Here is a 26,540-nt window from a genome sequence, read left to right as displayed (position 1 = left end):
GCGAAAAAACAACAGACTCGACGCCCACTGCCGAAATTATTGGGGTTGTTCTTAACGTTGTCAGTTTTTTTGTTTTTTTTTGTTTTGGTTCAATTATCGTAAGGTAGGCCCCACAGCCGATCGGAACCGGCAGTTCGGCAGGCCTGCGCGCGACACATGGTAGGGGTGGCGACGACAAGGCCTGACAGGCCATGCCATTTCATGCGGGGGGCGTTGGATAGCCAACCCATTGTCATATGGCATGGCTCAAACGTGGCTTATATACTTTTAGGCGTTATAAGCAGACGGATGCGATCATACCAACTCACATGCACCGGATCCCATCAGAACTCCGAAGTTAAGCGAGTTTGGGCGAGAGTAGTACTAGGATGGGTGACCTCCTGGGAAGTCCTCGTGTTGCATCCCTTCTTTTTTTGCCTTGTTGACGTTTCAATTGTCGTGGGCGTTTGCTTTCCGTCATCTTATTCATCTGGATGTTTTTGTTTTATCACGACCCCGTGGCGCAGCGTGACAATCGGGGCACACTATGATTAAATACTCCTAGAAAGCCTAGGATTAACGAAGGAATTAAAATAGGAAAATAACACAGTTACCAAAAACTTCAAAAATTGGATTTCGGGCTAGTAAACGACGTCGGATGCCCGAAAAAGTCCACGACCCATGGCAACGCAATGAGTTTTACTCGCGACGCCGTTGCCTTCGAATCGACGGTTCGTGGGCCCAATTCTGAGGTCGGAGCCCAGATCAGCGGTTTGCCCGATTTGCCGTTGCACGCGCGTCGGTCCAGCTCCTCTCCAATAACTTACGCCATCTGTCCTACATCACCCCGTGGAGCTCGTCTCCAATTAACCGGGCACCGCAAACGAACGAAAGCGAAAAAACAACAGGACTCGACGCCCACTGCCGAAATTATTGGGGTTGTTCTTAACGTTGTCAGTTTTTTTGTTTTTTTTTGTTTTGGTTCAATTATCGTAAGGTAGGCCCCACAGCCGATCGGAACCGGCAGTTCGGCAGGCCTGCGCGCGACACATGGTAGGGGTGGCGACGACAAGGCCTGACAGGCCATGCCATTTCATACGGGGGGCGTTGGATAGCCAACCCATTGTCATATGGCATGGCTCAAACGTGGCTTATATACTTTTAGGCGTTATAAGCAGACGGATGCGATCATACCAACTCACATGCACCGGATCCCATCAGAACTCCGAAGTTAAGCGAGTTTGGGCGAGAGTAGTACTAGGATGGGTGACCTCCTGGGAAGTCCTCGTGTTGCATCCCTTCTTTTTTTGCCTTGTTGACGTTTCAATTGTCGTGGGCGTTTGCTTTCCGTCATCTTATTCATCTGGATGTTTTTGTTTTATCACGACCCCGTGGCGCAGCGTGACAATCGGGGCACACTATGATTAAATACTCCTAGAAAGCCTAGGATTAACGAAGGAATTAAAATAGGAAAATAACACAGTTACCAAAAACTTCAAAAATTGGATTTCGGGCTAGTAAACGACGTCGGATGCCCGAAAAAGTCCACGACCCATGGCAACGCAATGAGTTTTACTCGCGACGCCGTTGCCTTCGAATCGACGGTTCGTGGGCCCAATTCTGAGGTCGGAGCCCAGATCAGCGGTTTGCCCGATTTGCCGTTGCACGCGCGTCGGTCCAGCTCCTCTCCAATAACTTACGCCATCTGTCCTACATCACCCCGTGGAGCTCGTCTCCAATTAACCGGGCACCGCAAACGAACGAAAGCGAAAAAACAACAGGACTCGACGCCCACTGCCGAAATTATTGGGGTTGTTCTTAACGTTGTCAGTTTTTTTGTTTTTTTTTGTTTTGGTTCAATTATCGTAAGGTAGGCCCCACAGCCGATCGGAACCGGCAGTTCGGCAGGCCTGCGCGCGACATATGGTAGGGGTTGGGGACGACAAGGCCTGACAGGCCATGCCATTTCATGCGGGGGGCGTTGGATAGCCAACCCATGGTCATATGGCATGGCTCAAACTTGGCTTATATACTTTTAGGCGTTATAAGCTAACGGATGCGATCATACCAACTCACATGCACTGGATCCCATCAGAACTCCGAAGTTAAGCGAGTTTGGGCGAGAGTAGTACTAGGATGGGTGACCTCCTGGGAAGTCCTCGTGTTGCATCCCTTCTTTTTTTGCCTTGTTGACGTTTCAATTGTCGTGGGCGTTTGCTTTCCGTCATCTTATTCATCTGGATGTCTTTGTTTTATCACGACCCCGTGGCGCAGCGTGACAATCGGGGCACACTATGATTAAATACTCCTAGAAATCCTAGGATTAACGAAGGAATTAAAATAGGAAAATAACACAGTTACCAAAAACTTCAAAAACTGGATTTCGGGCTAGTAAACGACGTCGGATGCCCGAAAAAGTCCACGACTCATGGCAATGCAATGAGTTTTACTCGCGACGCCGTTGCCTTCGAATCGACGGTTCGTGGGCCCAATTCTGAGGTCAGAGCCCAGATCAGCGGTTTGCCCGATTTGCCGTTGCACGCGCGTCGGTCCAGCTCCTCTCCAATAACTTACGCCATCTGTCCTACATCACCCCGTGGAGCTCGTCTCCAATTAACCGGGCACCGAAAACGAACGAAAGAGAAAAAACAACAGGACTCGACGCCCACTGCCGAAATTATTGGGGTTGTTCTTAACGTTGTCAGTTTTTTTGTTTTTTTTTGTTTTGGTTCAATTATCGTAAGGTAGGCCCCACAGCCGATCGGAACCGGCAGTTCGGCAGGCCTTCGCGCGACACATGGTAGGGTTGGCGACGACAAGGCCTGACGGGCCATGCCATTTCATGCGGGGGGCGTTGGATAGCCAACCCATGGTCATATGGCATGGCTCAAACGTGGCTTATATACTTTTAGGCGTTATAAGCTAACGGATGCGATCATACCAACTCACATGCACCGGATCCCATCAGAACTCCGAAGTTAAGCGAGTTTGGGCGAGAGTAGTACTAGGATGGGTGACCTCCTGGGAAGTCCTCGTGTTGCATCCCTTCTATTTTTGCCTTGTTGACGTTTCAATTGTCGTGGGCGTTTGCTTTCCGTCATCTTATTCATCTGGATGTCTTTGTTTTATCACGACCCCGTGGCGCAGCGTGACAATCGGGGCACACTATGATTAAATACTCCTAGAAAGCCTAGGATTAACGAAGGAATTAAAATAGGAAAATAACACAGTTACCAAAAACTTCAAAAATTGGATTTCGGGCTAGTAAACGACGTCGGATGCCCGAAAAAGTCCACGACCCATGGCAACGCAATGAGTTTTACTCGCGACGCCGTTGCCTTCGAATCGACGGTTCGTGGGCCCAATTCTGAGGTCGGAGCCCAGATCAGCGGTTTGCCCGATTTGCCGTTGCACGCGCGTCGGTCCAGCTCCTCTCCAATAACTTACGCCATCTGTCCTACATCACCCCGTGGAGCTCGTCTCCAATTAACCGGGCACCGCAAACGAACGAAAGCGAAAAAACAACAGGACTCGACGCCCACTGCCGAAATTATTGGGGTTGTTCTTAACGTTGTCAGTTTTTTTGTTTTTTTTTGTTTTGGTTCAATTATCGTAAGGTAGGCCCCACAGCCGATCGGAACCGGCAGTTCGGCAGGCCTGCGCGCGACATATGGTAGGGGTTGGGGACGACAAGGCCTGACAGGCCATGCCATTTCATGCGGGGGGCGTTGGATAGCCAACCCATGGTCATATGGCATGGCTCAAACTTGGCTTATATACTTTTAGGCGTTATAAGCTAACGGATGCGATCATACCAACTCACATGCACTGGATCCCATCAGAACTCCGAAGTTAAGCGAGTTTGGGCGAGAGTAGTACTAGGATGGGTGACCTCCTGGGAAGTCCTCGTGTTGCATCCCTTCTTTTTTTGCCTTGTTGACGTTTCAATTGTCGTGGGCGTTTGCTTTCCGTCATCTTATTCATCTGGATGTCTTTGTTTTATCACGACCCCGTGGCGCAGCGTGACAATCGGGGCACACTATGATTAAATACTCCTAGAAAGCCTAGGATTAACGAAGGAATTAAAATAGGAAAATAACACAGTTACCAAAAACTTCAAAAACTGGATTTCGGGCTAGTAAACGACGTCGGATGCCCGAAAAAGTCCACGACTCATGGCACTGCAATGAGTTTTACTCGCGACGCCGTTGCCTTCGAATCGACGGTTCGTGGGCCCAATTCTGAGGTCGGAGCCCAGATCAGCGGTTTGCCCGATTTGCCGTTGCACGCGCGTCGGTCCAGCTCCTCTCCAATAACTTACGCCATCTGTCCTACATCACCCCGTGGAGCTCGTCTCCAATTAACCGGGCACCGAAAACGAACGAAAGAGAAAAAACAACAGGACTCGACGCCCACTGCCGAAATTATTGGGGTTGTTCTTAACGTTGTCTGTTTTTTTGTTTTTTTTTGTTTTGGTTCAATTATCGTAAGGTAGGCCCCACAGCCGATCGGAACCGGCAGTTCGGCAGGCCTTCGCGCGACACATGGTAGGGTTGGCGACGACAAGGCCTGACGGGCCATGCCATTTCATGCGGGGGGCGTTGGATAGCCAACCCATGGTCATATGGCATGGCTCAAACGTGGCTTATATACTTTTAGGCGTTATAAGCTAACGGATGCGATCATACCAACTCACATGCACCGGATCCCATCAGAACTCCGAAGTTAAGCGAGTTTGGGCGAGAGTAGTACTAGGATGGGTGACCTCCTGGGAAGTCCTCGTGTTGCATCCCTTCTTTTTTTGCCTTGTTGACGTTTCAATTGTCGTGGGCGTTTGGTTTCCGTCATCTTATTCATCTGGATCTCTTTGTTTTATCACGACCCCTTGGCGCAGCGTGACAATCGGGGCACACTATGATTAACGAAGGAATTAAAATAGGAAAATAACACAGTTACCAAAAACTTCAAAAACTGGATTTCGGGCTAGTAAACGACGTCGGATGCCCGAAAAAGCCCACGACTCATGGCAACGCAATGAGTTTTACTCGCGACGCCGTTGCCTTCGAATCGACGGTTCGTGGGCCCAATTCTGAGGTCGGAGCCCAGATCAGCGGTTTGCCCGATTTGCCGTTGCACGCGCGTCGGTCCAGCTCCTCTCCAATAACTTACGCCATCTGTCCTACATCACCCCGTGGAGCTCGTCTCCAATTAACCGGGCACCGCAAACGAACGAAAGCGAAAAAACAGCAGGACTCGACGCCCACTGCCGAAATTATTGGGGTTGTTCTTAACGTTGTCAGTTTTTTTGTTTTTTTTGTTTTGGTTCAATTATCGTAAGGTAGGCCCCACAGCCGATCGGAACCGGCAGTTCGGCAGGCCTGCGCGCGACACGTGGTAGGGGTGGCGACGACAAGGCTTGACAGGCCATGCCATTTCATGCGGGGGGCGTTGGATAGCCAACCCATGGTCATATGGCATGGCTCAAACGTGGCTTATATACTTTTAGGCGTTATAAGCTAACGGATGCGATCATACCAACTCACATGCACCGGATCCCATCAGAACTCCGAAGTTAAGCGAGTTTGGGCGAGAGTAGTACTAGGATGGGTGACCTCCTGGGAAGTCCTCGTGTTGCATCCCTTCTTTTTTTGCCTTGTTGACGTTTCAATTGTCGTGGGCGTTTGCTTTCCGTCATCTTATTCATCTGGATGTCTTTGTTTTATCACGACCCCTCGGCGCAGCGTGACAATCGGGGCACACTATGATTAAATACTCCTAGAAAGCCTAGGATTAACGAAGGAATTAAAATAGGAAAATAACACAGTTACCAAAAACTTCAAAAACTGGATTTCGGGCTAGTAAACGACGTCGGATGCCCGAAAAAGCCCACGACTCATGGCAATGCAATGAGTTTTACTCGCGACGCCGTTGCCTTCGAATCGACGGTTCGTGGGCCCAATTCTGAGGTCGGAGCCCAGATCAGCGGTTTGCCCGATTTGCCGTTGCACGCGCGTCGGTCCAGCTCCTCTCCAATAACTTACGCCATCTGTCCTACATCACCCCATGGAGCTCGTCTCCAATTAACCGGGCACCGCAAACGAACGAAAGCGAAAAAACAGCAGGACTCGACGCCCACTGCCGAAATTATTGGGGTTGTTCTTAACGTTGTCAGTTTTTTTGTTTTTTTTGTTTTGGTTCAATTATCGTAAGGTAGGCCCCACAGCCGATCGGAACCGGCAGTTCGGCAGGCCTGCGCGCGACACGTGGTAGGGGTGGCGACGACAAGGCTTGACAGGCCATGCCATTTCATGCGGGGGGCGTTGGATAGCCAACCCAGGGTCATATGGCATGGCTCAAACGTGGCTTATATACTTTTAGGCGTTATAAGCTAACGGATGCGATCATACCAACTCACATGCACCGGATCCCATCAGAACTCCGAAGTTAAGCGAGTTTGGGCGAGAGTAGTACTAGGATGGGTGACCTCCTGGGAAGTCCTCGTGTTGCATCCCTTCTTTTTTTGCCTTGTTGACGTTTCAATTGTCGTGGGCGTTTGCTTTCCGTCATCTTATTCATCTGGATGTCTTTGTTTTATCACGACCCCTCGGCGCAGCGTGACAATCGGGGCACACTATGATTAAATACTCCTAGAAAGCCTAGGATTAACGAAGGAATTAAAATAGGAAAATAACACAGTTACCAAAAACTTCAAAAACTGGATTTCGGGCTAGTAAACGACGTCGGATGCCCGAAAAAGCCCACGACTCATGGCAATGCAATGAGTTTTACTCGCGACGCCGTTGCCTTCGAATCGACGGTTCGTGGGCCCAATTCTGAGGTCGGAGCCCAGATCAGCGGTTTGCCCGATTTGCCGTTGCACGCGCGTCGGTCCAGCTCCTCTCCAATAACTTACGCCATCTGTCCTACATCACCCCATGGAGCTCGTCTCCAATTAACCGGGCACCGCAAACGAACGAAAGCGAAAAAACAGCAGGACTCGACGCCCACTGCCGAAATTATTGGGGTTGTTCTTAACGTTGTCAGTTTTTTTGTTTTTTTTGTTTTGGTTCAATTATCGTAAGGTAGGCCCCACAGCCGATCGGAACCGGCAGTTCGGCAGGCCTGCGCGCGACACGTGGTAGGGGTGGCGACGACAAGGCTTGACAGGCCATGCCATTTCATGCGGGGGGCGTTGGATAGCCAACCCAGGGTCATATGGCATGGCTCAAACGTGGCTTATATACTTTTAGGCGTTATAAGCTAACGGATGCGATCATACCAACTCACATGCACCGGATCCCATCAGAACTCCGAAGTTAAGCGAGTTTGGGCGAGAGTAGTACTAGGATGGGTGACCTCCTGGGAAGTCCTCGTGTTGCATCCCTTCTTTTTTTGCCTTGTTGACGTTTCAATTGTCGTGGGCGTTTGCTTTCCGTCATCTTATTCATCTGGATGTCTTTGTTTTATCACGACCCCTCGGCGCAGCGTGACAATCGGGGCACACTATGATTAAATACTCCTAGAAAGCCTAGGATTAACGAAGGAATTAAAATTGGAAAATAACACAGTTACCAAAAACTTCAAAAACTGGATTTCGGGCTAGTAAACGACGTCGGATGCCCGAAAAAGCCCACGACTCATGGCAAAGCAATGAGTTTTACTCGCGACGCCGTTGCCTTCGAATCGACGGTTCGTGGGCCCAATTCTGAGTTCGGAGCCCAGATCAGCGGTTTGCCCGATTTGCCGTTGCACGCGCGTCGGTCCAGCTCCTCTCCAATAACTTACGCCATCTGTCCTACATCACCCCGTGGAGCTCGTCTCCAATTAACCGGGCACCGCAAACGAACGAAAGCGAAAAAACAGCAGGACTCGACGCCCACTGCCGAAATTATTGGGGTTGTTCTTAATGTTGTCAGTTTTTTTGTTTTTTTTGTTTTGGTTCAATTATCGTAAGGTAGGCCCCACAGCCGATCGGAACCGGCAGTTCGGCAGGCCTGCGCGCGACACGTGGTCGGGGTGGCGACGACAAGGCTTGACAGGCCATGCCATTTCATGCGGGGGGCGTTGGATAGCCAACCCATGGTCATATGGCATGGCTCAAACGTGGCTTATATACTTTTAGGCGTTATAAGCTAACGGATGCGATCATACCAACTCACATGCACCGGATCCCATCAGAACTCCGAAGTTAAGCGAGTTTGGGCGAAAGTAGTACTAGGATGGGTGACCTCCTGGGAAGTCCTCGTGTTGCATCCCTTCTTTTTTTTTGCCTTGTTGACGTTTCAATTGTCGTGGGCGTTTGCTTTCCGTCATCTTATTCATCTGGATGTCTTTGTTTTATCACGACCCCTCGGCGCAGCGTGACAATCGGGGCACACTATGATTAAATACTCCTAGAAAGCCTAGGATTAACGAAGGAATTAAAATTGGAAAATAACACAGTTACCAAAAACTTCAAAAACTGGATTTCGGGCTAGTAAACGACGTCGGATGCCCGAAAAAGCCCACGACTCATGGCAAAGCAATGAGTTTTACTCGCGACGCCGTTGCCTTCGAATCGACGGTTCATGGGCCCAATTCTGAGTTCGGAGCCCAGATCAGCGGTTTGCCCGATTTGCCGTTGCACGCGCGTCGGTCCAGCTCCTCTCCAATAACTTACGCCATCTGTCCTACATCACCCCGTGGAGCTCGTCTCCAATTAACCGGGAACCGCAAACGAACGAAAGCGAAAAAACAGCAGGACTCGACGCCCACTGCCGAAATTATTGGGGTTGTTCTTAACGTTGTCAGTTTTTTTGTTTTTTTTGTTTTGGTTCAAATATCGTAAGGTAGGCCCCACATCCGATCGGAACCGGCAGTTCGGCAGACCTGCGCGCGACACGTGGTAGGGGTGGCGACGACAAGGCTTGACAGGCCATGCCATTTCATGCGGGGGGCGTTGGATAGCCAACCCATGGTCATATGGCATGGCTCAAACGTGGCTTATATACTTTTAGGCGTTATAAGCTAACGGATGCGATCATACCAACTCACATGCACCGGATCCCATCAGAACTCCGAAGCTAAGCGAGTTTGGGCGAGAGTAGTACTTGGATGGGTGACCTCCTGGGAAGTCCTCGTGTTGCATCCCTTCTTTTTTTGCCTTGTTGACGTTTCAATTGTCGTGGGCGTTTCCTTTCCGTCATCTTATTCATCTGGATGTCTTTGTTTTATCACGACCCCTCGGCGCAGCGTGACAATCGGGGCACACTATGATTAAATACTCCTAGAAAGCCTAGGATTAACGAAGGAATTAAAATAGGAAAATAACACAGTTACCAAAAACTTCAAAAACTGGATTTCGGGCTAGTAAACGACGTCGGATGCCCGAAAAAGCCCACGACTCATGGCCACGCAATGAGTTTTACTCGCGACGCCGTTGCCTACGAATCGACGGTTCGTGGGCCCAATTCTGAGTTCGGAGCCCAGATCAGCGGTTTGCCCGATTTGCCGTTGCACGCGCGTCGGTCCAGCTCCTCTCCAATAACTTACGCCATCTGTCCTACATCACCCCGTCGAGCTCGTCTCCAATTAACCGGGCACCGCAAACGAACGAAAGCGAAAAAACAGCAGGACTCGACGCCCACTGCCGAAATTATTGGGGTTGTTCTTAACGTTGTCAGTTTTTTTGTTTTTTTTGTTTTGGTTCAATTATCGTAAGGTAGGCCCCACATCCGATCGGAACCGGCAGTTCGGCAGACCTGCGCGCGACACGTGGTAGGGGTGGCGACGACAAGGCTTGACAGGCCATGCCATTTCATGCGGGGGGCGTTGGATAGCCAACCCATGGTCATATGGCATGGCTCAAACGTGGCTTATATACTTTTAGGCGTTATAAGCTAACGGATGCGATCATACCAACTCACATGCACCGGATCCCATCAGAACTCCGAAGCTAAGCGAGTTTGGGCGAGAGTAGTACTTGGATGGGTGACCTCCTGGGAAGTCCTCGTGTTGCATCCCTTCTTTTTTTGCCTTGTTGACGTTTCAATTGTCGTGGGCGTTTCCTTTCCGTCATCTTATTCATCTGGATGTCTTTGTTTTATCACGACCCCTCGGCGCAGCGTGACAATCGGGGCACACTATGATTAAATACTCCTAGAAAGCCTAGGATTAACGAAGGAATTAAAATAGGAAAATAACACAGTTACCAAAAACTTCAAAAACTGGATTTCGGGCTAGTAAACGACGTCGGATGCCCGAAAAAGCCCACGACTCATGGCCACGCAATGAGTTTTACTCGCGACGCCGTTGCCTACGAATCGACGGTTCGTGGGCCCAATTCTGAGTTCGGAGCCCAGATCAGCGGTTTGCCCGATTTGCCGTTGCACGCGCGTCGGTCCAGCTCCTCTCCAATAACTTACGCCATCTGTCCTACATCACCCCGTCGAGCTCGTCTCCAATTAACCGGGCACCGCAAACGAACGAAAGCGAAAAAACAGCAGGACTCGACGCCCACTGCCGAAATTATTGGGGTTGTTCTTAACGTTGTCAGTTTTTTTGTTTTTTTTGTTTTGGTTCAATTATCGTAAGGTAGGCCCCACATCCGATCGGAACCGGCAGTTCGGCAGACCTGCGCGCGACACGTGGTAGGGGTGGCGACGACAAGGCTTGACAGGCCATGCCATTTCATGCGGGGGGCGTTGGATAGCCAACCCATGGTCATATGGCATGGCTCAAACGTGGCTTATATACTTTTAGGCGTTATAAGCTAACGGATGCGATCATACCAACTCACATGCACCGGATCCCATCAGAACTCCGAAGCTAAGCGAGTTTGGGCGAGAGTAGTACTTGGATGGGTGACCTCCTGGGAAGTCCTCGTGTTGCATCCCTTCTTTTTTTGCCTTGTTGACGTTTCAATTGTCGTGGGCGTTTCCTTTCCGTCATCTTATTCATCTGGATGTCTTTGTTTTATCACGACCCCTTGGCGCAGCGTGACAATCGGGGCACACTATGATTAAATACTCCTAGAAAGCCTAGGATTAACGAAGGAATTAAAATAGGAAAATAACACAGTTACCAAAAACTTCAAAAACTGGATTTCGGGCTAGTAAACGACGTCGGATGCCCGAAAAAGCCCACGACTCATGGCCACGCAATGAGTTTTACTCGCGACGCCGTTGCCTACGAATCGACGGTTCGTGGGCCCAATTCTGAGTTCGGAGCCCAGATCAGCGGTTTGCCCGATTTGCCGTTGCACGCGCGTCGGTCCAGCTCCTCTCCAATAACTTACGCCATCTGTCCTACATCACCCCGTCGAGCTCGTCTCCAATTAACCGGGCACCGCAAACGAACGAAAGCGAAAAAACAGCAGGACTCGACGCCCACTGCCGAAATTATTGGGGTTGTTCTTAACGTTGTCAGTTTTTTTGTTTTTTTTGTTTTGGTTCAATTATCGTAAGGTAGGCCCCACAGCCGATCGGAACCGGCAGTTCGGCAGGCCTGCGCGCGACACGTGGTAGGCGTGGCGACGACAAGGCTTGACAGGCCATGCCATTTCATGCGGGGGGCGTTGGATAGCCAACCCATGGTCATATGGCGTGGCTCAAACGTGGCTTATATACTTTTAGGCGTTATAAGCTAACGGATGCGATCATACCAACTCACATGCACCGGATCCCATCAGAACTCCGAAGCTAAGCGAGTTTGGGCGAGAGTAGTACTAGGATGGGTGACCTCCTGGGAAGTCCTCGTGTTGCATCCCTTCTTTTTTTGCCTTGTTGACGTTTCAATTGTCGTGGGCGTTTGCTTTCCGTCATCTTATTCATCTGGATGTCTTTGTTTTATCACGACCCCTCGGCGCAGCGTGACAATCGGGGCACACTATGATTAAATACTCCTAGAAAGCCTAGGATTAACGAAGGAATTAAAATAGGAAAATAACACAGTTACCAAAAACTTCAAAAACTGGATTTCGGGCTAGTAAACGACGTCGGATGCCCGAAAAAGCCCACGACTCATGGCCACGCAATGAGTTTTACTCGCGACGCCGTTGCCTACGAATCGACGGTTCGTGGGCCCAATTCTGAGTTCGGAGCCCAGATCAGCGGTTTGCCCGATTTGCCGTTGCACGCGCGTCGGTCCAGCTCCTCTCCAATAACTTACGCCATCTGTCCTACATCACCCCGTCGAGCTCGTCTCCAATTAACCGGGCACCGCAAACGAACGAAAGCGAAAAAACAGCAGGACTCGACGCCCACTGCCGAAATTGTTGGGGTTGTTCTTAACGTTGTCAGTTTTTTTGTTTTTTTTGTTTTGGTTCAATTATCGTAAGGTAGGCCCCACAGCCGATCGGAACCGGCAGTTCGGCAGGCCTGCGCGCGACACGTGGTAGGGGTGGCGACGACAAGGCTTGACAGGCCATGCCATTTCATGCGGGGGGCGTTGGATAGCCAACCCATGGTCATATGGCGTGGCTCAAACGTGGCTTATATACTTTTAGGCGTTATAAACTAACGGATGCGATCATACCAACTCACATGCACCGGATCCCATCAGAACTCCGAAGCTAAGCGAGTTTGGGCGAGAGTAGTACTTGGATGGGTGACCTCCTGGGAAGTCCTCGTGTTGCATCCCTTCATTTTTTGCCTTGTTGACGTTTCAATTGTCGTGGGCGTTTGCTTTCCGTCATCTTATTCATCTGGATGTCTTTGTTTTATCACGACCCCTCGGCGCAGCGTGACAATCGGGGCACACTATGATTAAATACTCCTAGAAAGCCTAGGATTAACGAAGGAATTAAAATAGGAAAATAACACAGTTACCAAAAACTTCAAAAACTGGATTTCGGGCTAGTAAACGACGTCGGATGCCCGAAAAAGCCCACGACTCAGGGCAACGCAATGAGTTTTACTCGCGATGCCGTTGCCTTCGAATCGACGGTTCGTGGGCCCAATTCTAAGTTCGGAGCCCAGATCTGCGGTTTGCCCGATTTGCCGTTGCACGCGCGTCGGTCCAGCTCCTCTCCAATAACTTACGCCATCTGTCCTACATCACCCCGTCGAGCTCGTCTCCAATTAACCGGGCACCGCAAACGAACGAAAGCGAAAAAACAGCAGGACTCGACGCCCACTGCCGAAATTATTGGGGTTGTTCTTAACGTTGTCAGTTTTTTTGTTTTTTTTGTTTTGGTTCAATTATCGTAAGGTAGGCCCCACAGCCGATCGGAACCGGTAGTTCGGCAGGCCTGCGCGCGACACGTGGTAGGGGTGGCGACGACAAGGCTTGACAGGCCATGCCATTTCATGCGGGGGGCGTTGGATAGCCAACCCATGGTCATATGGCGTGGCTCAAATGTGGCTTATATACTTTTAGGCGTTATAAGCTAACGGATGCGATCATACCAACTCACATGCACCGGATCCCATCAGAACTCCGAAGCTAAGCGAGTTTGGGCGAGAGTAGTACTAGGATGGGTGACCTCCTGGGAAGTCCTCGTGTTGCATCCCTTCTTTTTTTGCCTTGTTGACGTTTCAATTGTCGTGGGCGTTTGCTTTCCGTCATCTTATTCATCTGGATGTCTTTGTTTTATCACGACCCCTCGGCGCAGCGTGACAATCGGGGCACACTATGATTAAATACTCCTAGAAAGCCTAGGATTAACGAAGGAATTAAAATAGGAAAATAACACAGTTACCAAAAACTTCAAAAACTGGATTTCGGGCTAGTAAACGACGTCGGATGCCCGAAAAAGCCCACGACTCATGGCAACGTAATGAGTTTTACTCGCGACGCCGTTGCCTTCGAATCGACGGTTCGTGGGCCCAATTCTGAGTTCGGAGCCCAGATCAGCGGTTTGCCCGATTTGCCGTTGCACGCGCGTCGGTCCAGCTCCTCTCCAATAACTTACGCCATCTGTCCTACATCACCCCGTCGAGCTCGTCTCCAATTAACCGGGCACCGCAAACGAACGAAAGCGAAAAAACAGCAGGACTCGACGCCCACTGCCGAAATTATTGGGGTTGTTCTTAACGTTGTCAGTTTTTTTTGTTTTGGTTCAATTATCGTAAGGTAGGCCCCACAGCCGATCGGAACCGGCAGTTCGGCAGGCCTGCGCGCGACACGTGGTAGGGGTGGCGACGACAAGGCTTGACAGGCCATGCCATTTCATGCGGGGGGCGTTGGATAGCCAACCCATGGTCATATGGCATGGCTCAAACGTGGCTTATATACTTTTAGGCGTTATAAGCTAACGGATGCGATCATACCAACTCACATGCACCGGATCCCATCAGAACTCCGAAGCTAAGGGAGTTTGGGCGAGAGTAGTACTAGGATGGGTGACCTCCTGGGAAGTCCTCGTGTTGCATCCCTTCTTTTTTTGCCTTGTTGACGTTTCAATTGTCGTGGGCGTTTGCTTTCCGTCATCTTATTCATCTGGATGTCTTTGTTTTATCACGACCCCTCGGCGCAGCGTGACAATCGGGGCACACTATGATTAAATACTCCTAGAAAGCCTAGGATTAACGAAGGAATTAAAATAGGAAAATAACACAGTTACCAAAAACTTCAAAAACTGGATTTCGGGCTAGTAAACGACGTCGGATGCCCGAAAAAGCCCACGACTCATGGCAACGCAATGAGTTTTACTCGCGATGCCGTTGCCTTCGAATCGACGGTTCGTGGGCCCAATTCTGAGGTCGGAGCCCAGATCAGCGGTTTGCCCGATTTGCCGTTGCACGCGCGTCGGTCCAGCTCCTCTCCAACAACTTACGCCATCTGTCCTACATCACCCCGTGGAGCTCGTCTCCAATTAACCGGGCACCGCAAACGAACGAAAGCGAAAAAACAACAGGACTCGACGCCCACTGCCGAAATTATTGGGGTTGTTCTTAACGTTGTCAGTTTTTTTGTTTTTTTTTGTTTTGGTTCAATTATCGTAAGGTAGGCCCCACAGCCGATCGGAACCGGCAGTTCGGCAGGCCTGCGCGCGACACATGGTAGGGGTGGCGACGACAAGGCTTGACAGGCCATGCCATTTCATGCGGGGGGCGTTGGATAGCCAACCCATGGTCGTATGGCATGGCTCAAACGTGGCTTATATACTTTTAGGCGTTATAAGCTAACGGATGCGATCATACCAACTCACATGCACCGGATCCCATCAGAACTCCGAAGATAAGCGAGTTTGGGCGAGAGTAGTACTAGGATGGGTGACCTCCTGGGAAGTCCTCGTGTTGCATCCCTTCTTTTTTTGCCTTGTTGACGTTTCAATTGTCGTGGGCGTTTGCTTTCCGTCATCTTATTCATCTGGATGTCTTTGTTTTATCACGACCCCTTGGCGCAGCGTGACAATCGGGGCACACTATGATTAAATACTCCTAGAAAGCCTAGGATTAACGAAGGAATTAAAATAGGAAAATAATACAGTTACCAAAGACTTCAAAAACTGGATTTCGGGCTAGTAAACGACGTCGGATGCCCGAAAAAGCCCACGACTCGTGGCAGCGCAATGAGTTTTACTCGCGACGCCGTTGCCTTCGAATCGACGGTTCGTGGGCCCAATTCTGAGGTCGGAGCCCAGATCAGCGGTTTGCCCGATTTGCCGTTGCACGCGCGTCGGTCCAGCTCCTCTCCAATAACTTACGCCATCTGTCCTACATCACCCCGTGGAGCTCGTCTCCAATTAACCGGGCACCGCAAACGAACGAAAGCGAAAAAACAGCAGGACTCGACGCCCACTGCCGAAATTATTGGGGTTGTTCTTAACGTTGTCAGTTTTTTTGTTTTTTTTGTTTTGGTTCAATTATCGTAAGGTAGGCCCCACAGCCGATCGGAACCGGCAGTTCGGCAGGCCTGCGCGCGACACGTGGTAGGGGTGGCGACGACAAGGCTTGACAGGCCATGCCATTTCATGCGGGGGGCGTTGGATAGCCAACCCATGGTCATATGGCATGGCTCAAACGTGGCTTATATACTTTTAGGCGTTATAAGCTAACGGATGCGATCATACCAACTCACATGCACCGGATCCCATCAGAACTCCGAAGTTAAGCGAGTTTGGGCGAGAGTAGTACTAGGATGGGTGACCTCCTGGGAAGTCCTCGTGTTGCATCCCTTCTTTTTTTGCCTTGTTGACGTTTCAATTGTCGTGGGCGTTTGCTTTCCGTCATCTTATTCATCTGGATGTCTTTGTTTTATCACGACCCCTTGGCGCAGCGTGACAATCGGGGCACACTATGATTAAATACTCCTAGAAAGCCTAGGATTGACGAAGGAATTAAAATAGGAAAATAACACAGTTACCAAAAACTTCAAAAACTGGATTTCGGGCTAGTAAACGACGTCGGATGCCCGAAAAAGCCCACGACTCATGGCAACGCAATGAGTTTTACTCGCGACGCCGTTGCCTTCGAATCGACGGTTCGTGGGCCCAATTCTGAGGTCGGAGCCCAGATCAGCGGTTTGCCCGATTTGCCGTTGCACGCGCGTCGGTCCAGCTCCTCTCCAATAACTTACGCCATCTGTCCTACATCACCCCGTGGAGCTCGTCTCCAATTAACCGGGCACCGCAAACGAACGAAAGCGAAAAAACAACAGGACTCGACGCCCACTGCCGAAATTATTGGGGTTGTTCTTAACGTTGTCAGTTTTTTTGTTTTTTTTGTTTTGGTTCAATTATCGTAAGGTAGGCCCCACAGCCGATCGGAACCGGCAGTTCGGCAGGCCTGCGCGCGACACGTGGTAGGGGTGGCGACGACAAGGCTTGACAGGCCATGCCATTTCATGCGGGGGGCGTTGGATAGCCAACCCATGGTCATATGGCATGGCTCAAACGTGGCTTATATACTTTTAGGCGTTATAAGCTAACGGATGCGATCATACCAACTCACATGCAACGGATCCCATCAGAACTCCGAAGTTAAGCGAGTTTGGGCGAGAGTAGTACTAGGATGGGTGACCTCCTGGGAAGTCCTCGTGTTGCATCCCTTCTTTTTTCGCCTTGTTGACATTTCAATTGTCGTGGGCGTTTGCTTTCCGTCATCTTATTCATCTGGATGTCTTTGTTTTATCACGACCCCTTGGCGCAGCGTGACAATCGGGGCACACTATGATTAAATACTCCTAGAAAGCCTAGGATTAACGAAGGAATTAAAATATGAAAATAACACAGTTACCAAAAACTTCAAAAACTGGATTTCGGGCTAGTAAACGACGTCGGATGCCCGAAAAAGCCCACGACTCATGGCAACGCAATGAGTTTTACTCGCGACGCCGTTGCCTTCGAATCGACGGTTCGTGGGCCCAATTCTGAGGTCGGAGCCCAGATCAGCGGTTTGCCCGATTTGCCGTTGCACGCGCGTCGGTCCAGCTCCTCTCCAATAACTTACGCCATCTGTCCTACATCACCCCGTGGAGCTCGTCTCCAATTAACCGGGCACCGCAAACGAACGAAAGCGAAAAAACAACAGGACTCGACGCCCACTGCCGAAATTATTGGGGTTGTTCTTAACGTTGTCAGTTTTTTTGTTTTTTTTGTTTTGGTTCAATTATCGTAAGGTAGGCCCCACAGCCGATCGGAACCGGCAGTTCGGCATGCCTGCGCGCGACACGTGGTAGGGGTGGCGACGACAAGGCGTGACAGGCCATGCCATTTCATGCGGGGGGCGTTGGATAGCCAACCCATGGTCATATGGCATGGCTCAAACGTGGCTTATATACTTTTAGGCGTTATAAGCTAACGGATGCGATCATACCAACTCACATGCACCGGATCCCATCAGAACTCCGAAGTTAAGCGAGTTTGGGCGAGAGTAGTACTAGGATGGGTGACCTCCTGGGAAGTCCTCGTGTTGCATCCCTTCTTTTTTCGCCTTGTTGACATTTCAATTGTCGTGGGCGTTTGCTTTCCGTCATCTTATTCATCTGGATGTCTTTGTTTTATCACGACCCCTTGGCGCAGCGTGACAATCGGGGCACACTATGATTAAATACTCCTAGAAAGCCTAGGATTAACGAAGGAATTAAAATATGAAAATAACACAGTTACCAAAAACTTCAAAAACTGGATTTCGGGCTAGTAAACGACGTCGGATGCCCGAAAAAGCCCACGACTCATGGCAACGCAATGAGTTTTACTCGCGACGCCGTTGCCTTCGAATCGACGGTTCGTGGGCCCAATTCTGAGGTCGGAGCCCAGATCAGCGGTTTGCCCGATTTGCCGTTGCACGCGCGTCGGTCCAGCTCCTCTCCAATAACTTACGCCATCTGTCCTACATCACCCCGTGGAGCTCGTCTCCAATTAACCGGGCACCGCAAACGAACGAAAGCGAAAAAACAACAGGACTCGACGCCCACTGCCGAAATTATTGGGGTTGTTCTTAACGTTGTCAGTTTTTTTGTTTTTTTTGTTTTGGTTCAATTATCGTAAGGTAGGCCCCACAGCCGATCGGAACCGGCAGTTCGGCATGCCTGCGCGCGACACGTGGTAGGGGTGGCGACGACAAGGCGTGACAGGCCATGCCATTTCATGCGGGGGGGCGTTGGATAGCCAACCCATGGTCATATGGCATGGCTCAAACGTGGCTTATATACTTTTAGGCGTTATAAGCTAACGGATGCGATCATACCAACTCACATGCACCGGATCCCATCAGAACTCCGAAGTTAAGCGAGTTTGGGCGAGAGTAGTACTAGGATGGGTGACCTCTTGGGAAGTCCTCGTGTTGCATCCCTTCTTTTTTCGCCTTGTTGACATTTCAATTGTCGTGGGCGTTTGCTTTCCGTCATCTTATTCATCTGGATGTCTTTGTTTTATCACGACCCCTTGGCGCAGCGTGACAATCGGGGCACACTATGATTAAATACTCCTAGAAAGCCTAGGATTAACGAAGGAATTAAAATATGAAAATAACACAGTTACCAAAAACTTCAAAAACTGGATTTCGGGCTAGTAAACGACGTCGGATGCCCGAAAAAGCCCACGACTCATGGCAACGCAATGAGTTTTACTCGCGACGCCGTTGCCTTCGAATCGACGGTTCGTGGGCCCAATTCTGAGGTCGGAGCCCAGATCAGCGGTTTGCCCGATTTGCCGTTGCACGCGCGTCGGTCCAGCTCCTCTCCAATAACTTACGCCATCTGTCCTACATCACCCCGTGGAGCTCGTCTCCAATTAACCGGGCACCGCAAACGAACGAAAGCGAAAAAACAACAGGACTCGACGCCCACTGCCGAAATTATTGGGGTTGTTCTTAACGTTGTCAGTTTTTTTGTTTTTTTTGTTTTGGTTCAATTATCGTAAGGTAGGCCCCACAGCCGATCGGAACCGGCAGTTCGGCAGGCCTGCGCGCGACACGTGGTAGGGGTGGCGACGACAAGGCGTGACAGGCCATGCCATTTCATGCGGGGGGCGTTGGATAGCCAACCCATGGTCATATGGCATGGCTCAAACGTGGCTTATATACTTTTAGGCGTTATAAGCTAACGGATGCGATCATACCAACTCACATGCACCGGATCCCATCAGAGCTCCGAAGTTAAGCGAGTTTGGGCGAGAGTAGTACTAGGATGGGTGACCTCCTGGGAAGTCCTCGTGTTGCATCCCTTCTTTTTTTGCCTTGTTGACGTTTCAATTGTCGTGGGCGTTTGCTTTCCGTCAACTTATTGATCTGGATGTCTTTGTTTTATCACGACCCCTTGGCGCAGCGTGACAATCGGGGCACACTATGATTAAATACTCCTAGAAAGCGTAGGATTAACGAAGGAATTAAAATAGGAAAATAATACAGTTACCAAAAACTTCAAAAACTGGATTTCGGGCTAGTAAACGACGTCGGATGCCCGAAAAAGCCCACGACTCATGGCAGCCCAATGAGTTTTACTCGCGACGCCGTTGCCTTCGAATCGACGGTTCGTGGGCCCAATTCTGAGGTCGGAGCCCAGATCAGCGGTTTGCCCGATTTGCCGTTGCACGCGCGTCGGTCCAGCTCCTCTCCAATAACTTACGCCATCTGTCCTACATCACCCCGTGGAGCTCGTCTCCAATTAACCGGGCACCGCAAACGAACGAAAGCGAAAAAACAACAGGACTCGACGCCCACTGCCGAAATTATTGGGGTTGTTCTTAACGTTGTCAGTTTTTTTGTTTTTTTTTGTTTTGGTTCAATTATCGTAAGGTAGGCCCCACAGCCGATCGGAACCGGCAGTTCGGCAGGCCTGCGCGCGACACATGGTAGGGGTGGCGACGACAAGGCCTGACAGGCCATGCCATTTCATGCAGGGGATGTTGGATAGCCAACCCATGGTCATATGGCATGGCTCAAACGTGGCTTATATACTTTTAGGCGTTATAAGCTAACGGATGCGATCATACCAACTCACATGCACCGGATCCCATTAGAACTCCGAAGTTAAGCGAGTTTGGGCGAGAGTAGTACTAGGATGGGTGACCTCCTGGGAAGTCCTCGTGTTGCATCCCTTCTTTTTTTGCCTTGTTGACGTTTCAATTGTCGTGGGCGTTTGCTTTCCGTCATCTTATTCATCTGGATGTCTTTGTTTTATCACGACCCCGTGGCGCAGCGTGACAATCGGGGCACACTATGATTAAATACTCCTAGAAAGCCTAGGATTAACGAAGGAATTAAAATAGGAAAATAACACAGTTATCAAAAACTTCAAAAACTGGATTTCGGGCTAGTAAACGACGTCGGATGCCCGAAAAAGCCCACGACTCTTGGCAACCCAATGAGTTTTACTCGCGACGCCGTTGCCTTCGAATCGACGGTTCGTGGGCCCAATTCTGAGGTCGGACCCCAGATCAGCGGTTTGCCCGATTTGCCGTTGCACGAACGCGTTCAGTAAACTCTTCGCGCCTTTCCATGAGCCCGTAATTTTTGCTTGTGGAGCCTGCGGCGCCTCTTTGCGTCGACACGTGTCTCGCCCTGTCTGTTGGTCCCTTACACTGAACCGAGACATCATGATCCATGTTAAAATCCCGCTCTTTGTGTTGCTAATCACGGTTCGATAGTTTGTTTTTACAAAACTAAATAATAATAAAAAGCCGGAATTGAAAACAAATTGTGGGTCGGGTTTCACTTTAGTTTGGGTTTCAAAGTGGGTTAAATTCACCATGGTTTGTGTTTCGAAATTGTGGGCTTTGGGCTTCAAAATTTTTTTGGGTTTCAGAATTGTGTGATTAGGGTTTACTGTTTCATTTTTTTTTGTTTGTTTGTTTGTGTTGTAATTTTTATTTTATAATTATTTTGTTTTTGTTTTCTTTTGTGATTTTGTGATATTTTTTTATTTGCTTTAATACCTTTCATTTGTTGTTATGACATTGTTTGTGGCTAATTTTTAAACATTGAGGACAATGCTCATTTCTAGGTTTGGGGGTATTGGAGTTTAGCAAGTAAACTTGGTTTTTCTTAAAATTTTTAAAAAAAAAATATTTAAATTTCTTTCTTGTTTTGAATCTTGTTTAGTCACTTTCCGAACACATTTGATGAGATTGTGATAAATGTTTGCATGACTTAAATGAAAATTGAATTTTATTTATTATTTATTTTGTTTTCCTTGTAAATTTTTATTGTAAAAAAAAATTAATTAATTAATTAATTTGGCATCGTTCTAGCATGACATGTTCGAAACCTTCTTTGCACTTGCCATTTGTTTCATAATTTTCCAATTAAAGGATTTGCATGATCTAAAGAATTGTATCAAGCATAAATTAGACTTATATAACCATATAATGTGAGCTTTTGAGCCTTGTGCTTCATTTCATGAATGTTATACACATACTCTTATTTTCTTGTCATCAAAGTTGTTGTTTGATCTCATTATTCATTGATTTGGTTGATCACTTAAAAGTCATTCATTCTTATGCAATTTGATTTCATGACATTTAAGAAGTGATATTAAGGCCCTCTTTGGATCGTTTGTGCCTTTCAAGCTAACCTTATGCATGCTTAAGCATGATTTTCCATTGTTAACCATTTTGAGCCTACATGTAAACCTTTTCTTTCATTTTACCAATTATATTTCCTCGCCTTAGCCCGAAAAACAAATATTTACCTTTCTAAGGAACTCATGAGCTCTAATTCGGATGTGTTTTTCATGCTAAGTTTGGGAAGGGATATTACATAGAAGAAAAAAAGAAAAAAAAAGAAAATCACACAATTGGTGAAAGAAAAGAAAAGAAAAAAGTTATGATTAAATGGTAGTTGAATGAAATTTTGTTTTTGGGTTTCATTGGTGTTTGGAAAGGAGTTTAAATCATTGTAAATGAAGGTATAAGGAGTTTTGATCGTGTAAAAGAAAAAATCTAATCGTGATGATTCGAAGTCTTGTAAACAATTGTTTTATGCTCTTATATTTTGAGTTTCTTGGACTTTGTTTTATCCATACCCTTCATTTCTTACTCACCTTACACCCTTGGCCCCATTACAACCTATGCTAAAGACCTAAATTGATCTTAAATGTCATGTGGTTGAATTGCATTTATTTTTCTACTTTTAAGTGTTTGGCATCCTTCTTGAGATCATATTAATGCAAGTTCTTCATCTTTCTATTGCGAGTTAAGTCCCTTATGGTTTAACTCTAATCTCATGTTTATAACTGAGTGTTGCATTGTAGCCCTCTTCCGAGTGATTCATTTGTGACAGGACAACTTCGGTGAGATTTGAAGTTGCATTTGTGCTTGGTATGATTTTTGAAATTGTGTGAAAACTAAGATTGGGGAATTTGTTGCATTTGGCTATCACACTAATACACTTTGAACATGTTATGTTTTGAACTTTGCCGCCTTGTAAATAATGTCTAAAATTGAGCTTTTAAACTTTTGAGTCATGTGCATGAGTCATTTCTCTTCATAAAATGTTCGGAAAGATTGTTTTGAGTTTTTATTTATTTATTTTTATTTTTATTTTTGTTTTGTTTTTGTAATTATTTTTGTTTTTGTGTTTCTTTTATTTTTGCTAAGGACTAACAAATCTAATAAGTTTTCTAACCACTTTGTTTTGTAGAGTTAGTAAAACGTTTGTGGGTATCGTTTCTGTTAAACCCTCAGGAGACACAACTCCTCCTACTAGGGATGCCTAGAGGTTTAAAGGCTTGTTGCATTCGCTCAATGCAATCGAGTTACCTACGAAAGTGGTCTAGTTAACTTCTTGTTTTGTTTTTAACTTTGTTTTGTGTTGTTTTGCTCGAGGACTAGCAAAATCTAGGTTTGGGGGTATTTGATCGGTTCATAATTGTATATCATTTTGTACCCTTCTAGCTTATGATTTGGTTATGTTTTTGAGTTAAACTTGTGCTTTTAATCCTTTTTGTGTTTATCTTTCAGTTCATTGAGCTTTAGGTAATAATGATGGCTTTGGGTAGTAAATGATGCAATCCATGCATGTTAGGGCCTAATTTGGATGAATGGATGAAGAGCTTAAAGACAAACTCAATTTTGGCTACAGTCCCCTGCCAGCCCAGTTTCGTAGGTCATATTGCAAGCTTTGTTTCAGCAACCTACGTAGCTCGGATGAGGCCACATTCTTCATGAAAGTTGTTCCAATGGGTGTGTAATATAACATATCCAAAATTCAGCCCCATTGGATAAATATGGAGTCTGTTACCTAGCAAACACAGAGCCATGCTCAGGATGGATTTTATCAGCGCGCAAAATGAGTTAGCAATTTGTTTTGGCCTTAACTTCCTCCTCCGACCTTGGATTGGCCCAAATGATATATGGCTGGAAAGAAGACATTCTGAACTTCAAGTTTGAGTGCTTAAAGTCTTAATTTGCTTAAGGGAAGCCCAATTCGTAAGCCCTTGAAGTTGCTGGTCATGCTGACCTCAGGATGAGCTATTATTTCTGGTTGGAAGCTTGGTCATGGTGACATGAAGATGAGCTAGGGCTGCTGGTGGGATTTATTAGTGAAGTGCATCAACCATTTCAGATTTTATAATGGAAGTGTTGTATGCATTAGTGAAGTGCATCAACCATTTCAGATTTTATAAAACAAAGTGTTGTATGCATTAGCCATACTTAATTCAGATTTTCAGCTTCCTTAGGCCTATATATAGTGAGGTTTCCCAAGCTTGTAAACACACCCCAAGGGGGGGGGAGCTCTCAAACACTTCTCTAGAGCTCCCTTCCCTTCTCTCCCTCAAATTCTCTTAGTTTTGCTTTCTAGTTCTCAATTCTAGCTTTCTTTAATGTTTTCTTAGTTGTAATTTATTTTTCTTGTAATGTACATTCTTTCTTAAGTATTCAAGTTTAATTAGTTTCCAAGTTTCAATTATGGTTTTTGTTCTTATTCATTATGCTTATAAGTTAATATGCTAGTTTGAATGATTGATCACCATTTAGGCTTGCATGTTAGCTATCTTGGTTTGAATTAAGAGTATACACCATGCTTTAATTCGAATTGAACTATGAATAGGAAGAGTATGTATGGACATTCGACAACAGGGATTAGATACATACTTGGTTGTTTAAATTGTTCTTCTATGCTTAATGGGTTCCTAATGCTTAATTTTAGGTTAGACAACAAATGATCAAATTAGGGAATTAGGAACACAAGGTTATGACCACACACCATGGCTTAATCATACTTTAGCTAGAATCAATCCATTAATCTAATTGAACTTGGGAACTTATCTGCTTGAGTTAGTTATTTCTTCTTTCCTTGTTTTATTTATTTCCTTTATTTTTCATTTCTGTTTTGTGTAGGGAAAATGAATTGGATCATTCAATCACCAATCCTCGTGGGATCGACCTCGCACTTACATACGCTATACTACCGAACGGCTCGTGCACTTGCGAGTATCACAAGTTGAGGATGCAGCTTAATCCATTTTGGTGCAGCTGAAATCTACACAACAAGTTTTTGGCGCCGTTGCCGGGGATCGGTAACATTGTTTGATTCTATTTGGCTTTCCTACTTTATTATTATTATTATTATTTTCTTAACTGGACAATTTCAAGTTTTAAAGTTAATGACGTTAATGGACAAGTTGTGTTTGTAGTCCAACAGAAAAGGACAATTGCCCAACAAGCAAGAGAACTGGGTTTAAGTCCCAGCTTACACAACCCATTGGTGCTTGTTGCTTTGAAGCATGGAATTGGACTTGTGTTGATTTTTCCTTTTCATTTTTAGTTTTTTTTTATATTTCGTAATCCTTTAATTCCGTTTCAAGTTTTTGTGTGTGTTTGTTTTAGCAATGTAAATAGCTCAATAAAAATGGAGAGAGATGGCAACTTCAAAGATAGGAAGTGTGGAGTAGTGGGAGAAGTCGCGACCTCCAAATGCATCACGCTCGACCTAATCGCTTCAAGGGGGAGCATTTCAATCCTTTCTCTTTACTTGTTATTATTTTAAATTTATGTTTCTTTTTTATAAAAATTTAAAAAATAAAATAAATTTAAAATTTAAAAAAAGGATTTTTCATATGAGCCGACTTATGGTAACCCCAGTGAGCACTTCCGTTAATACAGTGTCTAGGAGTTCTTTAGGCGACACCTTCGGTGTCTAAGAAGTTTGGGTTTTAAGCGGGACCATTGTGACCCCTCCAACCTTCCCGGATCCCCTGGCTGTGTTTTCTGAGGCCCTTAACTGGTCATCCGTGAGTTGCTTGTATATTGTGTGTTTTTAAATTAAGTTTTTTTTATTTTCCTTGTTTTCTTTTCTGTTGAGTCTTTGTTTTTGTTTTGTTATGTTATTTTATTTATTTATTTACGTGGTATGGTTAGTTAGTTTATGTCTGAGTGTTAAAACACATTTTTATTTCAAACGCTGCATTAAAAAAAAAAAATTTAAAAAAAATATTAAAAAAAAAAAAAAAAAACTTCTTCTTCTTCTTCTTCTTCATCTTCATCTTCATCATCATCATGGCTTGCCTCTATTTTCTCGCACTTGTAGAATCTGTAGCAGCTCCACATGGTCCTCATTCTTTCTCTGCAGTGCTTCCACATGCTGATTGGCACAGTAAAGCCGCTTCTGCAAGTCTGCCACCATAGCCTTCAAGGAAGCCACTTCCTCGCTCAGCGCGGCACACTCACGTGTCCTCGCCAGTAATCGCATGCCCAAATTGGTAGCCGAGACCGCATGGAGCACAGATAAAGTGTGGGACTCCTCTACTGCCACCTTGTCCGACCGCTGTGTCACATGCAGATGATCTGCCGGTGTGAGTATACTGCCAATCATGCCAACCAGCAGCACTGCTCTGTTCGGCCTTGCCTCAACAAAGTTCGGTATTGCCTCAGTAAAGTTTGAGGCCGTGCCGTGATGATATGTGGAGTTTGGGAAGACAGGAGTTGGAGGAGCCCTTGTCTGGGCATTCGGTGGTGCAAGTGAGAGCTCAAGGTTGAGATCATCAAGGTGAGTGCATGAGGATGCCATTTTTTTTGTTTCTGGATTTTTTGATGTTTTTCCTTGAGTTGCAGGAAGAAATGCTGGGTATCATCCGCTTGCAGAGGTGTGGTTTAAATAGACATATGCTGATGAGAGAGAGCCAACACCATTTCGGATTTCCCGGGCATGCTCGACCTAATCGCTTCAAGGGGGAGCACCTTTACTTTACTTTTCTTT

General features: G+C 47.0%; 24 non-coding genes across 24 annotated transcripts; all 24 read left to right on the top strand.

Moving 5' to 3' along the window:
• The first annotated feature begins 286 nt into the window (after positions 1–286).
• LOC148291682 (5S ribosomal RNA) lies at positions 287–405 on the top strand. The gene has a single exon (XR_015827361.1). It is a non-coding gene; the product is annotated as a 5S ribosomal RNA (ribosomal RNA).
• A 754-nt stretch (positions 406–1,159) lies between these two features.
• LOC148291681 (5S ribosomal RNA) lies at positions 1,160–1,278 on the top strand. The gene has a single exon (XR_015827360.1). It is a non-coding gene; the product is annotated as a 5S ribosomal RNA (ribosomal RNA).
• A 755-nt stretch (positions 1,279–2,033) lies between these two features.
• On the top strand, positions 2,034–2,152 carry LOC148291680 (5S ribosomal RNA). Its single transcript, XR_015826797.1, has one exon. It is a non-coding gene; the product is annotated as a 5S ribosomal RNA (ribosomal RNA).
• Positions 2,153–2,906: 754 nt separating this feature from the next.
• On the top strand, positions 2,907–3,025 carry LOC148291679 (5S ribosomal RNA). The gene has a single exon (XR_015827359.1). It is a non-coding gene; the product is annotated as a 5S ribosomal RNA (ribosomal RNA).
• A 755-nt stretch (positions 3,026–3,780) lies between these two features.
• LOC148291678 (5S ribosomal RNA) lies at positions 3,781–3,899 on the top strand. The gene has a single exon (XR_015826796.1). It is a non-coding gene; the product is annotated as a 5S ribosomal RNA (ribosomal RNA).
• A 754-nt stretch (positions 3,900–4,653) lies between these two features.
• LOC148291677 (5S ribosomal RNA) lies at positions 4,654–4,772 on the top strand. The gene has a single exon (XR_015827358.1). It is a non-coding gene; the product is annotated as a 5S ribosomal RNA (ribosomal RNA).
• A 728-nt stretch (positions 4,773–5,500) lies between these two features.
• Positions 5,501–5,619, top strand: LOC148291676 (5S ribosomal RNA). Its single transcript, XR_015827357.1, has one exon. It is a non-coding gene; the product is annotated as a 5S ribosomal RNA (ribosomal RNA).
• Positions 5,620–6,372: 753 nt separating this feature from the next.
• On the top strand, positions 6,373–6,491 carry LOC148291675 (5S ribosomal RNA). Its single transcript, XR_015827356.1, has one exon. It is a non-coding gene; the product is annotated as a 5S ribosomal RNA (ribosomal RNA).
• Positions 6,492–7,244: 753 nt separating this feature from the next.
• LOC148291674 (5S ribosomal RNA) lies at positions 7,245–7,363 on the top strand. Its single transcript, XR_015827354.1, has one exon. It is a non-coding gene; the product is annotated as a 5S ribosomal RNA (ribosomal RNA).
• Positions 7,364–8,116: 753 nt separating this feature from the next.
• On the top strand, positions 8,117–8,235 carry LOC148291673 (5S ribosomal RNA). The gene has a single exon (XR_015826913.1). It is a non-coding gene; the product is annotated as a 5S ribosomal RNA (ribosomal RNA).
• A 755-nt stretch (positions 8,236–8,990) lies between these two features.
• LOC148291672 (5S ribosomal RNA) lies at positions 8,991–9,109 on the top strand. Its single transcript, XR_015827625.1, has one exon. It is a non-coding gene; the product is annotated as a 5S ribosomal RNA (ribosomal RNA).
• Positions 9,110–9,862: 753 nt separating this feature from the next.
• LOC148291671 (5S ribosomal RNA) lies at positions 9,863–9,981 on the top strand. The gene has a single exon (XR_015827624.1). It is a non-coding gene; the product is annotated as a 5S ribosomal RNA (ribosomal RNA).
• Positions 9,982–10,734: 753 nt separating this feature from the next.
• LOC148291670 (5S ribosomal RNA) lies at positions 10,735–10,853 on the top strand. Its single transcript, XR_015827623.1, has one exon. It is a non-coding gene; the product is annotated as a 5S ribosomal RNA (ribosomal RNA).
• Positions 10,854–11,606: 753 nt separating this feature from the next.
• On the top strand, positions 11,607–11,725 carry LOC148291669 (5S ribosomal RNA). The gene has a single exon (XR_015827582.1). It is a non-coding gene; the product is annotated as a 5S ribosomal RNA (ribosomal RNA).
• A 753-nt stretch (positions 11,726–12,478) lies between these two features.
• LOC148291668 (5S ribosomal RNA) lies at positions 12,479–12,597 on the top strand. Its single transcript, XR_015827622.1, has one exon. It is a non-coding gene; the product is annotated as a 5S ribosomal RNA (ribosomal RNA).
• Positions 12,598–13,350: 753 nt separating this feature from the next.
• On the top strand, positions 13,351–13,469 carry LOC148291667 (5S ribosomal RNA). The gene has a single exon (XR_015827581.1). It is a non-coding gene; the product is annotated as a 5S ribosomal RNA (ribosomal RNA).
• A 745-nt stretch (positions 13,470–14,214) lies between these two features.
• Positions 14,215–14,333, top strand: LOC148291666 (5S ribosomal RNA). Its single transcript, XR_015826682.1, has one exon. It is a non-coding gene; the product is annotated as a 5S ribosomal RNA (ribosomal RNA).
• A 754-nt stretch (positions 14,334–15,087) lies between these two features.
• On the top strand, positions 15,088–15,206 carry LOC148291665 (5S ribosomal RNA). Its single transcript, XR_015826738.1, has one exon. It is a non-coding gene; the product is annotated as a 5S ribosomal RNA (ribosomal RNA).
• Positions 15,207–15,959: 753 nt separating this feature from the next.
• Positions 15,960–16,078, top strand: LOC148291664 (5S ribosomal RNA). The gene has a single exon (XR_015827353.1). It is a non-coding gene; the product is annotated as a 5S ribosomal RNA (ribosomal RNA).
• A 753-nt stretch (positions 16,079–16,831) lies between these two features.
• LOC148291663 (5S ribosomal RNA) lies at positions 16,832–16,950 on the top strand. The gene has a single exon (XR_015826902.1). It is a non-coding gene; the product is annotated as a 5S ribosomal RNA (ribosomal RNA).
• A 753-nt stretch (positions 16,951–17,703) lies between these two features.
• LOC148291662 (5S ribosomal RNA) lies at positions 17,704–17,822 on the top strand. Its single transcript, XR_015827352.1, has one exon. It is a non-coding gene; the product is annotated as a 5S ribosomal RNA (ribosomal RNA).
• A 754-nt stretch (positions 17,823–18,576) lies between these two features.
• Positions 18,577–18,695, top strand: LOC148291661 (5S ribosomal RNA). Its single transcript, XR_015827637.1, has one exon. It is a non-coding gene; the product is annotated as a 5S ribosomal RNA (ribosomal RNA).
• A 753-nt stretch (positions 18,696–19,448) lies between these two features.
• On the top strand, positions 19,449–19,567 carry LOC148291660 (5S ribosomal RNA). The gene has a single exon (XR_015826774.1). It is a non-coding gene; the product is annotated as a 5S ribosomal RNA (ribosomal RNA).
• Positions 19,568–20,321: 754 nt separating this feature from the next.
• Positions 20,322–20,440, top strand: LOC148291659 (5S ribosomal RNA). The gene has a single exon (XR_015827664.1). It is a non-coding gene; the product is annotated as a 5S ribosomal RNA (ribosomal RNA).
• Positions 20,441–26,540: the final 6,100 nt, after the last annotated feature.

The sequence above is a fragment of the Prunus avium genome, chromosome 8, assembly GCF_965620075.1.
Source record: "Prunus avium chromosome 8, drPruAviu1.hap1.1, whole genome shotgun sequence".
Taxonomy (NCBI): Eukaryota; Viridiplantae; Streptophyta; class Magnoliopsida; order Rosales; family Rosaceae; genus Prunus; species Prunus avium.
This window is presented reverse-complemented; position numbering and strand designations above follow the sequence as displayed.